Source organism: Tupaia chinensis, unplaced genomic scaffold (assembly GCF_000334495.1).
Source record: "Tupaia chinensis unplaced genomic scaffold, TupChi_1.0 Scaffold000373_2, whole genome shotgun sequence".
Classification (NCBI taxonomy): Eukaryota; Metazoa; Chordata; class Mammalia; order Scandentia; family Tupaiidae; genus Tupaia; species Tupaia belangeri.
This window is the reverse complement of record NW_006159871.1, coordinates 217,915-232,485: the sequence shown is the minus strand read 5'-3', so window position 1 is coordinate 232,485 and position 14,571 is coordinate 217,915. Positions and strand designations below refer to the sequence as shown.

At 38.3% G+C, this 14,571-nt stretch overlaps 1 long non-coding RNA gene across 1 annotated transcript in view; it reads left to right on the top strand.

Moving 5' to 3' along the window:
• Positions 1 to 14,571, top strand: part of LOC114008713 (uncharacterized) — a 196,172-nt gene that overhangs the window by 805 nt on the left and 180,796 nt on the right. The gene's annotated exons all lie outside the window — the stretch shown is intronic.

Sequence of the window (14,571 nt, the reverse complement as noted above, 5' to 3'; positions counted from 1 at the left end):
ATTCCTGCTTTCCTTTCCTCTTTCCAAATTGTCCCCAGTGTGACCCCGTTAAGGGTTCCTATTCTGTCTCTGTCTCTCCCTCTCTCAATAAATGAACAAATAAAATCTTTGAAGACAAAAACAAACAGTTAGACAACAGATACCATCAGCTAGTAACTCCTTCACCTTTTCCTACTAGCAAATTCACAAACCTCTCTGCAACAGAATCCATTTTCTTTCTCTTCCTTTCAAGTAAAGTCAGGGGTCCTGTTGCAGTGGACCAAATGTTTATTTTCCTCCAAAATCCACTTGTTGAAACCTTAATCCCAGTGTGCTAGTATTAGGAAGTGAGGATTTTGGAAGGTAATTAAGTCAAATTTGGATCTCATCAACAGATTAGCGTCATCAGAAGGAGCAGCTAGAGAGCTAGTGACTCCTCTTTCAGCTTTGTTGTGAAACAGCAAGTCTACAGTCTATAACCTAGAAAAGAGCCCTCACCATACTTCACCATTCCAGCACTCTGGTCCCAGGTTCCAGTCTCCAAAATGGGGAAAAATAACTTTCTGTTGTTTATAAACCATCTAGTCTATGGTATTTGTTATAGCAGCCTGAATGAACTAAGACACCCTCCTATTACAATCACTCCCTACACTTGTGTTATACATTTTATCTGTTGTCACTGGCTGGGAAATTATTCTTTTTCCCCGCTGTATCATTAACACAACTTTTTCTATTTCCTTCTCTATTTAATCATCTCATCTCTCTCTTAGGGCACATCTACTTGCAAAAGAGACAGACAGAGATAGTGAGAGGGAAAGTGAAAAATTACCCCCCGGGGGGAATTCCTACACTGCAATCCCTTCTCCATTGTCCTTTGGGATTTTGGGGCTTTTCGCACACATGTCCGGTGTGATTTTCAAGCTTCCAGGTCCAGGACTTGAATCGGTCAGCGATGCAGGAGTCCAGCGCCTTAACCACTATGTCACCCACTGGCCCCGACAGATGTATATTTTTAAAAACTTTCATAGACATTCTTCTTTCCAGAGAGACATTTTTCTTTCTCTCCCTTGAAAGATATTTCTACTTCTGCACCTCCCCTTCACACTGTTTAATTCTTAGTTTTAGTCAATATAATATGTGTATGTGATTTAAGTTGTTATATAGAAATACAAATTTTTTTATGTAAAGCAGCAGTCTCCTGTTTCAATCTTACCAACACCTAATTTCCATTCTCTGGAGAACATCACTTTCAGTTCTCTAAACTATTTCTGATGATATTCTGCAGCACACTTCACTGGCTAGGAATGAATTCTGAAATCACTTGGTCTCAGTGCCTTTTCAATGGTGGGTTTTTAATCACCCCTCAATCTTTTCTTCATTAATTGATATATGAGAGTTTTGTGTTTTGTCTTCGCTCAATTTGGATAATACACCTTTTGCTTGAAAGTTCCTCTGGGGCTTTAATTTTGTGTTGTATTCCTCTTGTAAGTGACTTCCAAGTTCCTATCTCCATCTTTACAGCTATATAGCTGATTGCTTCCCAGCCATTTACATACCTGATGTCATCTCAAAATTAGCAAGTGCCTGATTCCTATTACATACACCCAAACTACTCTTCCCACATTCTCCTTGAACAAAAACTGCTTTTGCCTTGGAGTCATCCTTTGCTTTTCTCTTTCTTTCATATCTTCTATCCCAGCCATCTAAAAAGCCTACCAGCAGTTCTTTAACATTATATACAGGATCTGAAGACTTCTTACCAATTCTTCTTCATAAACTGACCAAACCAACAATCAATTTTCATCTTCACTGAGAACATTTAAAAGGATAGAACAGCCTCCCTACTTTTACATCTTTCTCCCTGCAGTTCATGCTCTACATAGCAGCCCGTATACTGGTTTTAAAAATAGAAGTCAAGCCCTGTTACTAACTTGCTCAAAACCATTCATTGACTTCCAGTTTCGCTCAGCCCTTACCAAGGCTTACAAGGCCTTAGATGTCTGGGCTACCTGCTCCTCAACTTGCCTTGTCTCCTGGTGCTCTTCTCTTTTTGTGCACCTGCCACACAAAGCCATTCGCTGTTCCTTAAGTGTGTTGAATACACTCCTGCATTTGAGCAATTGTACTAGTCTTTTCTGCTGCCTGGAATGTTGTGTTTTTGTTTTGTTTTCCAGTTTGGTCTCATCTTTTGTTTCCTTCAGGCCTATTCAAATGTCACAGCAATTTACCTTTTGTCGTACTAATGCTCCATAGCAAGCAATGATAAGACATCAGGGGCTTACCAGCAACAAATGTTTTTCATATGAGTTCAAGGTAATGTGAACAAGACTTGGCTGATCTTGTCTAAGATCACCCATGAATCTGCCTTCAGTCATGGGTCAGTTGGGCAACTCTTGTTGCTACTGGATGGGCAGACTCGTGTGTGGGGGTTAGCTTGGCTGTTGGGTGATCTAGTATGGCCTCAGCTGGGGTAACTGAGGATACTACTCTTTTCATCCTCCAGAGCATATTCTTATGGTTGTGGCTGAGGAACAAGAGTCATGTGAAATCATGACAAGATGTTCTGAAGCTTCTGTTTTAGCCTCATTTGTTAATATCTCATTGGCCAAGAAAATTTATCAAATCAAAACAGACACAGTGATCAGAGGCCTAGGTCCTGCCTCTTAGTGAAAAGTACTGCAAAGTTCCATGGCAAAAAGGCTGGGGAAAGGGAGAATTGAAGAATTAGACTTATGTTATCAAATACTGCATCTCACCAGTGATGCTTTCCTGACTACCCAACATAAAATAATATCTTCCCTTCACACCCATTCTTTATCACTTCCATTTAGTTTTGTTTTTATAGCTGTATTTGATATCCTTTATGTATCAGTCATATTTCAATTCAAGTAATAGAACTACAAAGGTGTTTACTGCAAAGAATTGGCTTAAGAGATTGTGGAAAATGCTTAGGCAAGTCAGAAATCCAGAATCGGCCCTCCTCACAGCCTAATGGTTAAGGGAGCAGGATTCCACATGGTCAACTTGTTCAAATCCTGGTCCTGGTGGATTGAAAAACACCTGGGCATGTGTGCATGTGTGTCCCAGATCCTGACAAGATGGAGAAATGGAGGAGAATCCTGATGTGATCATGCCCATTGGGAGTTACTTTCTCACTTTGTCTCTCTGTTTCTCTCTGGTGAGCACACATTTCTTTTAGCACTTAAAAAAAGAAAAACAATCCAAAAGACAGGCAGGAACTCTCAGGCTGGAGCTAAAGGTTCAGTGAATGAGTAGAATTTTGTCTTCTTCAGGGAAATCTCAGTTTGCTCTGAAGGCTTGCAATGGATTGAATCAGGCACACATAGATTACCTGGAATAACATCACTTATTTAATTGACTGATATTGCTTCAACTTATCTAAGAAATACTTCACAGAAACACCTAAAATTAGTGTTAATTCAATAACTGGGGTCTAAAGTTTAGCCAAATTGACACCTAAAACTGATTGCCACACTCAGCATTTTGTCTTCCATTTCTCCAGTATCAGAATTCTGGGCACGTGCTTATATCTGGCATGCTTTTCAAGTCATAGGGCCAGGATTCAAACTGCAGTTGGCTATATAGGACCTGTCTCTCTGCACAGAACTTAATCCCTACCGTTAATCCCTTAATCCCCATTCAGGACCAACATGAATTCAATTATCTTTATCTGAAATTCCATTATTTTTTAAGCAAAAATGATTCTCTGATTGTTGTATGCTCATGGTCAGTTTTATCCAACTTTACACCTAGTTTTGTTTTTTGAGAGGTTTTCGCTATAGGGCACATGTGCTCGCTAGAAAGACAGGAGAAAGACAGAGAGACAGAAAGTGAGAAATCACTTCCCAGGGGATGGCCACGCCACAATCCCTTCTCCTCCATTCTCCTCTTGGGATCTTGGGCACACACACACGCCCGGCATGAGTTTAAGCCACCGGGTCCGGGACTCGAACCACGGTCGTCTACATGGGAGTCCAGCGACATAGCCATTATGCTAACTGCTGGTCCCCCTACTTTTGAGAAAAGAATTTGCTGATCTTTTTTTTTTTTTTTGAGATGTTTTTGCTATAGGGCATGTGTGCTCACCAGACAGAGAGAAACAGAGAAACAGAAAGTAAGAAATCGCCCCCCAGGGGGATGGCCACACTGCAATCCCTTCTCCTCCATTCTCCTCTTGGGATCTTGGGCACACACACACGCCCGGCATGAGTTTAAGCCACCGGGTCCGGGACTCGAACCACGGTCAACTACGTGAGAGTCCAGCCACATAGCCATTACGCTAACTGCTGGTCCCGAATTTGCTGATCTTACTTGACCCTCTCTCAGCACCTACTTTTAAAATGTAAAAGAGAAAAAAAAAAATTAGTACTCATTGAGATTGAAAAGGGAGAGGTGCATTATGGGAAAGGGGATTAGCTTACAAGTGCTCAGTTAGCATCTTCATCAGGTCTTTCAAAGGCTGTGTGTGTACACATGCATGCATGTGCTTTTGTGTGTACGTTTTCGTATTATTAAAGTGTAACATGTCTTTTAGCAAGATACTTATCTTTCTTTAAATGAAATACCTGGTGCCCTTAGAGTGTACAATAAAATTCTGTTCTTACTTGAGTTCTGCAATGAAAACCAAATAACCATGATTTGAGTAAAAAAATATGGAGTAGTCCTACATTGTTTTACCAATCCTTTATCAGGTGTATGTTTTCCTTACCTATCATTTTATATGGTCATGTATCTCAAATTATCATTTATGAAATGTAGGCTTGGTTGATGTCACTTGGTTGATGTCACTTCCACGGGTGCCCTGGAAGGTTTGAATGAACAAGAACATATCACCAGGTTTCTGTGCAAGTACCCAAGATCCAGAATAGCTGGAGGGCCGGGGAGAGTAGATCGTGATATAACAAGATCCTATTGAAGTTGCTTCTCTCTCTTTTTTCCTTCTCTCATGTTCATGCATATATGCTATATTCAAAAACAAAGAAATACACACACACACACACACACACACACACACACATACACACACACATAGATTCATCATGTATTTATTACTTTTTAATGTGTTTCAGTGCTTGACTATATAACTGGGGGATTGTTTTGCAGAGGTGAACATAGTAATTCCTCTCATTCCTGAATGCATGCCTCTTTGCAATGTGATGTCCCTCTGCTTGTTAAGAAGTGAATTACATGAGAATGAACTGGTAAAATAGAATTTTATGACTTTTAACTAAACCATTACTGATTTTCTTCAATGCTTTGCTTTACAAATTTAAGGATTTTTGCCTTCTTTGAGCTGTCAATAGGTTCATCTACCTACTGTTTGAACTGAGTCCTAACTTTTTCCTAATTTTATGTCATAAGCAAATTTCTCTTAACATTTTTTATTTTGATTTATTAAAGCTAAAATTACTTTTTTTAAAAATTAAAAGTTGCATTAAAAAATACCTGCTTAGTGACTGCAGTAAGCTACACAGCCCCAACTGGGTGCTGGTATGCATTTTTTTTTGGAGAGGTTTTCTCTATACGGCGGGAGTGCTCACCAGAGAGACAGAAAGCGAGAAATCAACCCCCAGGGCGGATGGCCATGCCACAAACCCTTCTCTTCCATTCTCCTCTCGGGATCTTGGGCACACACGCCCACGTGCCTAGTGTGAGTTTAAGCCACTGGGTCTGGGACTCAAACTGCAGTCGACTTCATGGGAGTCTAGCGATGTAGCCATTACACTATCTGCTGATCCCTGCATGTGGTATTTTAAAGCTGTTGACTGTAAATGTATTAGATTTATTCCCAAAATTAAAAGTCTACCAAATGGGGGCTGGCAGGTGGTGTGGTGGTTAAGGGTGCTGGACTACCACATGGCCAAGCATATTTCGAGTGCCGGAGATAATTGCAGACTTTACAGTCTACTTCGTTTAAGGTGTTTACCAACCCCTCATTTTTTAATTTTTTATTTATTAATTTTTTTTTTTTTGCTATAGGGCACATGTGCTCACCAGAAAGAGAGAGACACAGAGACAGAAATCGAGAAATCACCCCCCCGGGGGGGATGGCCACGCTGTAATCCCTTCTCCTCCATTCTCCTCTCAGGGGGATCTTGGGCACATGTGCACACATGCCTGGCATGAGTTTAAGCCACTGGGTTCGGGACTCAAACCACGGTCAGCTACGTGGGAGTCCAGCAACATAGCCATTACACTAACTGCTGGTCCCAAGTTAAAATAATTTTTAAAAATTTTTTTAAAAGTCTATCAAATGGCATTCTTTGCTCTTGTTGATTTCTGTACTTCTTTGAAATAAATGCCTTTTGGAAGAAGAGGAAAAAATTCATTATGAATCTTTAATCAGTAGCATTGAACTATCTGACTTTCACAACCAGTTGCAAAGAAAACAATTCTTAATTTCCCATTTCTAAAATGCCCAAATGTAATAGGTTCCTAATTACTTGACTGAAAAAGTAAACACTTTTTTAATGTTTGCTCAGACAAGAGGGTACATAGAAGTGATTACCAAGTGTGTCTGGCTTCCTAGACACCAAATGCTAAATCTATTAGGATTTCCTGGTATTCTTCTGGATTTTTGAATACTGTTCATGTAAACTCAAAAGACCAATGTACAGAGACATTTAGGTATTTTTTTTCCCATTAAAAATATAGACTTGATAAAATGGGGCAATAAAAATAACTCTTTTTCATAAAACTTATGTGTACAGTTCTAATCTGCAATATTTTATACTGGATGCAACCTAGTTTGGCTATGATTATTTAAATACAAGTATTTGCATAATATATAGACCATCAGCTTTTTATCCTACTTGAGGAAATGTACATGTTTCATTAATCCTCATTTAAGTCATTTACCTTAGTACTTCATTATACACCTGCTTAGATTCTAGGAGCCCACATCTGCCTGCCCATACGGGCTTGAAGAGGCTTTGACAACTGATTTTAAGTATACATTTAAAGAATAATGGAGACTGATGAAAGTTACTTTTGTATTTCAAGTAGCAAGAAATCTGAAAATACCACCCAGTGAAAAATGTGTGAATTAAATTCTCCTGATCTTTATTTCTGCTTAGAAACAGCTGTGGTAAGGATTTGTTCAGTTATAACTATGTATCATCTTGGCATATTCCATGCCTAAGTCAATTTTTAATCTTGACAGATCATAGAATAAGATAATTTCCTTTGCAGATAATGTAAATATTAGACAATGCAAATTCAGATGAGAAAGGATTACCATAAATATTTAGGGGAGGGGGTGCAGAGATATTCAGGCCGAAACTTTCTTTATAATATTCCTCCAAAATGGACTCTATAGAAACGTGAGAGAATAAAGGATAAACCTGAGATACAGTCTTGCTTTCCCTTCTGAAAGATTTGGTGGTGACATTTTGTTAGACAGACCATTTAACTAGAAAGCCTGGATGACCTGTTACTTTAGTCTCAATGAGTTTGCTTTGTTCTTTGAAATAAACACCCATTCTCCTTTTGGGGATCACTTGTAAGTCAATCTAATTTCTCCTTTCATGCTCCCAGAAGTGTTTGACACCACTTTCCTAGGCCAGACAAGACTTAAGACTGATATTCTTATTTGATGATCTCACTTTGAGCTATATGAGACATGAGGTTTTAACATACACAAGTCAGGTTAACTCATTGCATCTATAATGATTTTGCATAGTTAAGTGACAAAAAAGTAATAAAGGATTGAGAATAAACATTGTAAAACTGTTTAAAAGGTCCTGGAAGTAATGTGACAGGCATTTAGATATTAAGGAGCAAAATTCCCTTAGAATAAAATGAGAGAAAGCAGAACTCTATTTTTCATGAGACACTCTTACTTGATTATGAAACCCGTCAACATTTTTCCTTATAATCTCCGAGCACACAAACTCATTTTTCCCTCTCTAAGTAAATGTTAGTGATTAAAAGTCCATGATAAGCAAAAGTTTAGCTGGTCATTATTATTATGTTAATGATCACTAGTTATCAATCCACTAAAATAAAAATACTTTTTCTCTAGTAATATACCCCTATTCAATAAAGTACAACTAAAAGCCTTCCTGTCTTTTTCTCTCTTTCTCTTTCTTGTAAGTTTATTTATTTACTTTTTAAGTGAAAGAGAGACAGAGAGATAGCACCCCCACAAGGTCTTGATGCCATGGTCATCCACAGCCTTAGTCATGCATGCACATGCTGGTGTACTCATGGAGGTGTCTAGACGTGAACCCAGAATCTTTCATGTGGATCAGCCTTGCAAATGGTTGCATTTTACCACTGAGCCACCATTTGCCCCCCTTTTTTTTCTCTTGTTTAGTAAAGTTTATTGCATACCTGTTATGGATCCTATGCTGTATCAAGCTTTGAAGAGATAGAAACAAACCAAACACCGCTCATGATATTGAAGATCTTAGAGTTCAAGAAATTTATTTTTAAATCTTAGGGAAAATTGATTTGCTATTTTGTTGAAAATGAAACTTCCCTATTAATGAGAATATTAAACTAATTTATAAGAAGTTTAAAGCAGTTATTAATATAAAATAATAATATTTCTATGTGAAAGAATGTCAAATTTTCATTTTAATGAGAAGATTCAATGCAATTAAATTTTGTCAACAATATACTGCACTTTGTGTTATGTTTCAGGGATAAAATAGAGAACAAGCCTGACTTGGGTCTGTTAACATGGATGTTTTATTCTAGTATATAATTAAGTCAGATTAAAATCAAGGATGGGGGGGAAATCACAATAACTATGGGAATAAAGATAAATTCCACCAAAAAAAGGGCCACATTGTTAGAGTAGGGCTAGAAAAGACTCACTAATGATCTGAAATTTTAACTGAGATTTTAAGGATGAAACTGAGCCAGCCAAGGAAATGAGAAAGAGCATGGAGAACACATTCCATAAGATGGAAAATTTCATTAAGTAGATCCTCTGGATCTTATTGGTTTACTCTATAAGTAAGAGGCTTAGTATGAGGAGACTTCAAGACATTTGTGGAAAAGTAGAATTCAAGTATGAACTTAATTCTGGTGCCAGAACTTTTGAAATCTATACATTAAATTTTTTCATAATACATACTTTTCATGAACTTTTTAAGACTCCCCTCTTGTCTTTATGACTCCAAAAAATCTGTAAAATTTTAAGCCATGAAAAAAATATATAAACCAAGATTGTCAGTCTTATTTCATTTGCTGTAGTCGTATATGAAAATAGGCAGAAACATGGATTCATTTCTGGGTATAAGCCTTAATTATAAGGAATGACACATTGAACTTTGTTAACTTCTTTACTATGTTCTTAACTTACTTTGAATTTGTTTAAGTAGAGGTTGGGCTTTGCTTTAAATTTGATCAAACACTAGGGAATATAAAGAATTTAGCAGTTGGCCAGTTCATGGCATCATGCTTGGGGTGGCTGGATCCCACATGGCTGACCGTGCAACTTGAGTCCTGGACCCAGTAGTTGGAGAACACATTTACATGCTTGCCCAAAATCCTGAAAGGAGAAAGAAATGGAGGAGGTGTTGGGGCATAATCACTTCCTATGGGGAGTGATTTCTCTCTTTCTCTGTCTCACTCTGGTGAGCACATGAGTCCTCTGGCAAAAACAAACAAACAACAAAGAAATAGAATTCTGAAGACTAAACACTGCACAAAAGCAACCTAAAGTTTTCCTAGGACTTTAATTTGTCTATTGAGGGTTTTACACTTTTAGTTTTTTCTATTAAGGTTGCAAGTACTTAACTTTTTCATAATCTCCTTAGAATCTATATTTTAGCACTTGAATTATAGAACTCTTGCTAGTTACAGATTTCTTTACCCTCACTCCTTCATGATGTAGTTGCCAATATATTATATCTGCATACATAGAAAATCCACTGGACAGTTTTGCAGTTTTTGTTTTCAATCATCATAAATATCTTGAAGAACTTAAAAAAGAAAAATGGTCTATTATTTTTATGTAAATATTTATCATTTTTGTGGCTCTGTCTATTCTTACTATGGTTTGCATGTTTGTCCAGTCCTAAAATTTTTATGTTGAAATTTAACTCCCAATGTGATGGTGTCAAGAGTTGGGGATTTGAGGAGGTATTAGATCAAAAAGATGTGGCCCTCATGAATGGAATTAGTGCTCTTATAAAACAGGCCTCAGAGAACTGCCTTATCCCTTCTCCAAGGTCATGGTGCTTTGAGATGATTTCTATGAATCCAAAAGTGAGTTCTTACCAGACACAGAATGTACTAGCACCATAATCTTGGACTTTGTAGCCACTAGAACTATGAAAAATAAATTTATATCCTTTATAAATCACCTGGTTTATTGTATATAGCAGCCCAATTGGACCAAGACAATCCATGAAGGTCCAAGTTTCCCTTGCATTATTTCGCTTTCCTCTGAGAACTTCTTTTCCTTTTTCTTTTTGCTCTTAGAGTTCTAAGTCTGCTAGTGACAGTCTTAGTTTCCTTCATCTGAGTATGTCTAAAGAATGTTTTCACTAATTATAAGATTTGGGGCTGTCACTTTTTGTTTGCCTTTAAAAATTATTACTCCATTGCCTGCATGCCTCTATGGCTACTGCAGGTGTGAATGGCCATTGAGTTGTAAGCTGAAGCGGTTGGCTATGTCTTTACGTTTTATGAATCTGCCTTGAAATAAGATGATTTAGCTGTGTGAAGTACACGGTTGCCACTTGTCCTTCTCCTTTCTGGACCTCAGGTATTATATCTGTAATTCCAAAAGAAACCCAGTGACTTTTGTGATAAAAGAAGAGAGATACTAAGAGTTTGATCTGTGGAAGATTGTTTTTAGTGCAACCCTAGCTCTGGCAAGCCTAGCTCTGGCGTATTTCCACATGAGATCTCAAACCATAGTTGGCCACTGCTCTTATCAGCTGAACTGAACTTATATTTTACAACTTGTTCTTACTCTGTTGCATCCTCCCTTCTTAACCTCTTGAGTAGCTGGGACTACAGATGCTTATCACTTAGCTCAGCTTTTAGGGTGGGCCAGGAGTCAAACCTAGTCCTCTCATGTGGCCTATGCCTGTGGAACCCATGTGGGCCACCATGGCTGTGTTGTACCAATGTGGACCACTGTGGCTGGGCCTAGAATGAAAATTTAATGGATATGGGAATCTTGTGTCTTTTTATCTTACTCCCTGCAGTAATAACAGTCACTATACATTATTTACATTGAATACCTTTTTTTAATATACATTTTAAAATTTCTTAGTGTGGTTGGCAGGGATGAAGAAACTCCAATAAAAAGATAGCTCTTTCCTCTCTCATCTCATGAGATGCATTTAACATATAATCATATATCTTATAGGCTCACAAAGAGCGTCCAGCTTGCATTAACTATATATATATATATATACATATATACACACACACACACACACACATATATACACACACACAACACAGATCTCTTATAGATATATACATGATATCTATATGTATAGATATCTTGATATATTGTGTATCTATATAGGTATCCACAGAAAGATGGTAGACCCTGATTATTTTGGATTCACCTTTCATGCCTTACTTTTCCCCAGAATGAAGCACTCTGCTCACACGTAATTCTGGCAATCACTGGAAGTCACAGGCTTTGGCTTCTTCGTGAACCCTCATTCAATGAACTCTCTGTCTCTGTAATCATCAGCCCACTGTTAAATAACTATAGGAATCAGAAGATTCTATTGAAGATTAAGACATAAGACAAAAATGTGTTGACTAGACATTCATATTTGCATAAATGTTATATTTTAAAACACCTTAGGTGTTGGGACCAGCAGTTAGTGTAATGGCTATGTCGCTGGACTCCAATACAGTTGACTGAGGTTCGAGTCCTGGAACTGGTGGCTTAGACTTATGCCGGGTGCATGTGCAAGCATGCGTGCCTGAGATCCTGAGAGGAGAATGGAAGAGAAGGGATTGCGATGTGGCCATCCCCCCAGGGAGTGATTTCTCACTTTCTGTCTGTCTCTGTCTTTCTGGTGAGCGCATGTGCCCTATAGCAAAAACCTCTCAAAAAAACCCACAAAAAAAACAAAAACAACAAAAATTCAATAATAACAAAAAAAACCCACCTTAGATGCTAGAATCTGTGATTTTTTCTTCGTATCTGAACAGGTCATCTGTTTAGAGTTTTGAGGCAACTTGAAACAATGGAAAAGATCAATATAGCCAGTGATTAGTACTGAGACTGCTGGAAATAAGCTAACTGCGAAGATGAGGAAAATGATATCTATTATAGATGAATTTTATTCTGAAGAAACTGGCTATTGGGGCCAGCAGATGGCATCGAGGTAACATTGCTAGACTCCCACATGGCTGACTGTGGCTTGAGTCCTGGACCCGATGGCTTGAAAATCATACCAGGGGTGTGTGTGTGTGTGTGTGTGTCTGTGTGCCTAGGATCCTGCAAGGAGAATGGAGGAGAAGGGATTGCAGCAGTCATTGCCAGGCCATCCCCCTGGAGGGTGATTTCTCATTTTCCCTTTCACTGTCTTTCTCTCTCCTGGCCTGGCAAGTACACACACCCTAAGGCAAAAATCTCTTATAAAAAATAAACTGGCTATAATTAGTATAATATAATATTTAACTATTACTGTGTTCTGTTCTAACAATAATAAGGACTTGATGATTTCTTTTAATCCTTTCTAAGGATTCAGATTTCTAAAGTTGTCAACTGCCCTTCTACTGTATCTCACTTTCTACTGATTTTCTGATTCCTTGATCAATTTCAAAGCTACACAAATTTGCTCTTTTTTTTTTCTTGTATTTACTGTCTCACTGAATGGCACCAATTCTGCATGGTAGCCCAGAAAACACCTACAAAATAAAACACTATTGTTTGGGACCAGCAGTTAGCATAATGGCTATGACGCTGAACTCCCAAATAGCCGACCATGGTTCGAGTCCCAGACTGTGTGGCTTAAACTCACGCCAGGCGCGTGTGCATGCATAATCAAGATCCTGAGAGGAGAATGGAAGAGAAGGGATTGTGGTGTGGCCATACCCTTTGGGGAATGATTTCTCACTTTCTCTCTGTCTCTCTCTTTCTGGCGAGTGCATGCGCCCTGTAGCAAACAAACAAACAAACAAACAAAAAAACCTCTCCAAAAAAAATACTATTGTTTAGTTTTTTTTCTCTATAATCCCTGTTTAGATAATTTGAAGTTCTTCCAGTGATAATGTCTTTATTCTATCTTAAACTGTCTCTTGATACATCCCTCTGTTGCTACCTTACTAGTTGGAACATTATCTTTCTCCTATTTCCCAATGGGCCTTGTAGCCAAGACAAATCAATCCCATACTGCTTCTAGAAGTTTCTTTCTACAAGGAGATGTGACCATCCTTTTTTCTCACTTAAATCCTTTCAATGACCTCATTGTCCTGAAGACAAAATTCATACTTTCCCTTCATAACATTCAACACTTTCATTGGTATGGCTTCCTGACTCCCACTTCAGTATTTTAATTATTTTTCATCCTAATTTTGTTCTTTCCCAGCCAATACACACACACACACACACACACACACACACACACACACACATAATTCCAACTATAGTCATAGCAAGCTACATTTAATTGTATGCTCTCTCTTAATCTTAAACTTTATCTATGCTGTTACTTCCCTGTAGAATGTCTCACAATCTGTTCTTATATGTCCATTCCTCTTAAAATCAGAACTGGAAAACTTCTTTCTTTTATTGAAATTACCCATTCATGTTCACATCCACATTCCTCTCCTCAGAGCCTCACTTTATCCACACATAGTAAACTCTAGGTTGTCTAATGCAGGGGTCCCCAATATCCAGAGTACAGACTAGAATTGGTCCATGGACTCTTAGGATCCAGGCCACACAGCAGGAGATGAGTGGCAGGCAAGAGAGCAAAGCTTCATCTATATTTACAGCCGCTCCCCATTGCCTGCATTGCCACCTGAGTTCTGCCTCCTGTTGGATCAACAATGGCATTAGATTTTATAGGACTGAGAACCCTAATGTGAACTGTGCATGCAAGGGATCTCAGTTGCACACTCTCACAAGCTATTCTTCCCCATCTTCCCTCTTGGTGTGTGAAAAAATTGTCTTCCACAAAACTGGTCCCTGGTGCCAAAAAGGTTGATGTCTAAGGGTTAGACTTTTCCTTGTTCACTACCAAATGAACAACACAGCAAGAGGTCTGTTTGAAGAATACTTAGTTAATCAATATTAGAAACTTTTCATTACAAATGGATTTCTAATTTCTTCAGTTCACATAATCCTGTGAAAACCAAATGACGTGTGTTTGTGTGTTCATGTGTGTGTGTGTGTGTGGGGGGGGTGTTTGAAGGTGTAAAGTACATTAATTTCAGTAGGTAAGTATCTGGATTTTCTGCAGTCTGCTTTGCATCAAGATTGCTTGAAGACCTGGCACAGGAACCATTGCTTCACTCCTGGTTTGTTCCTGTTATTCTAGCTAACAGCAGTGATTATGTTTGAAGTTCTACCTCATATTGTTGCACTTCTGTTGATATTTAATAAAACTCCAAGAACAGCTTGCAAAAGGC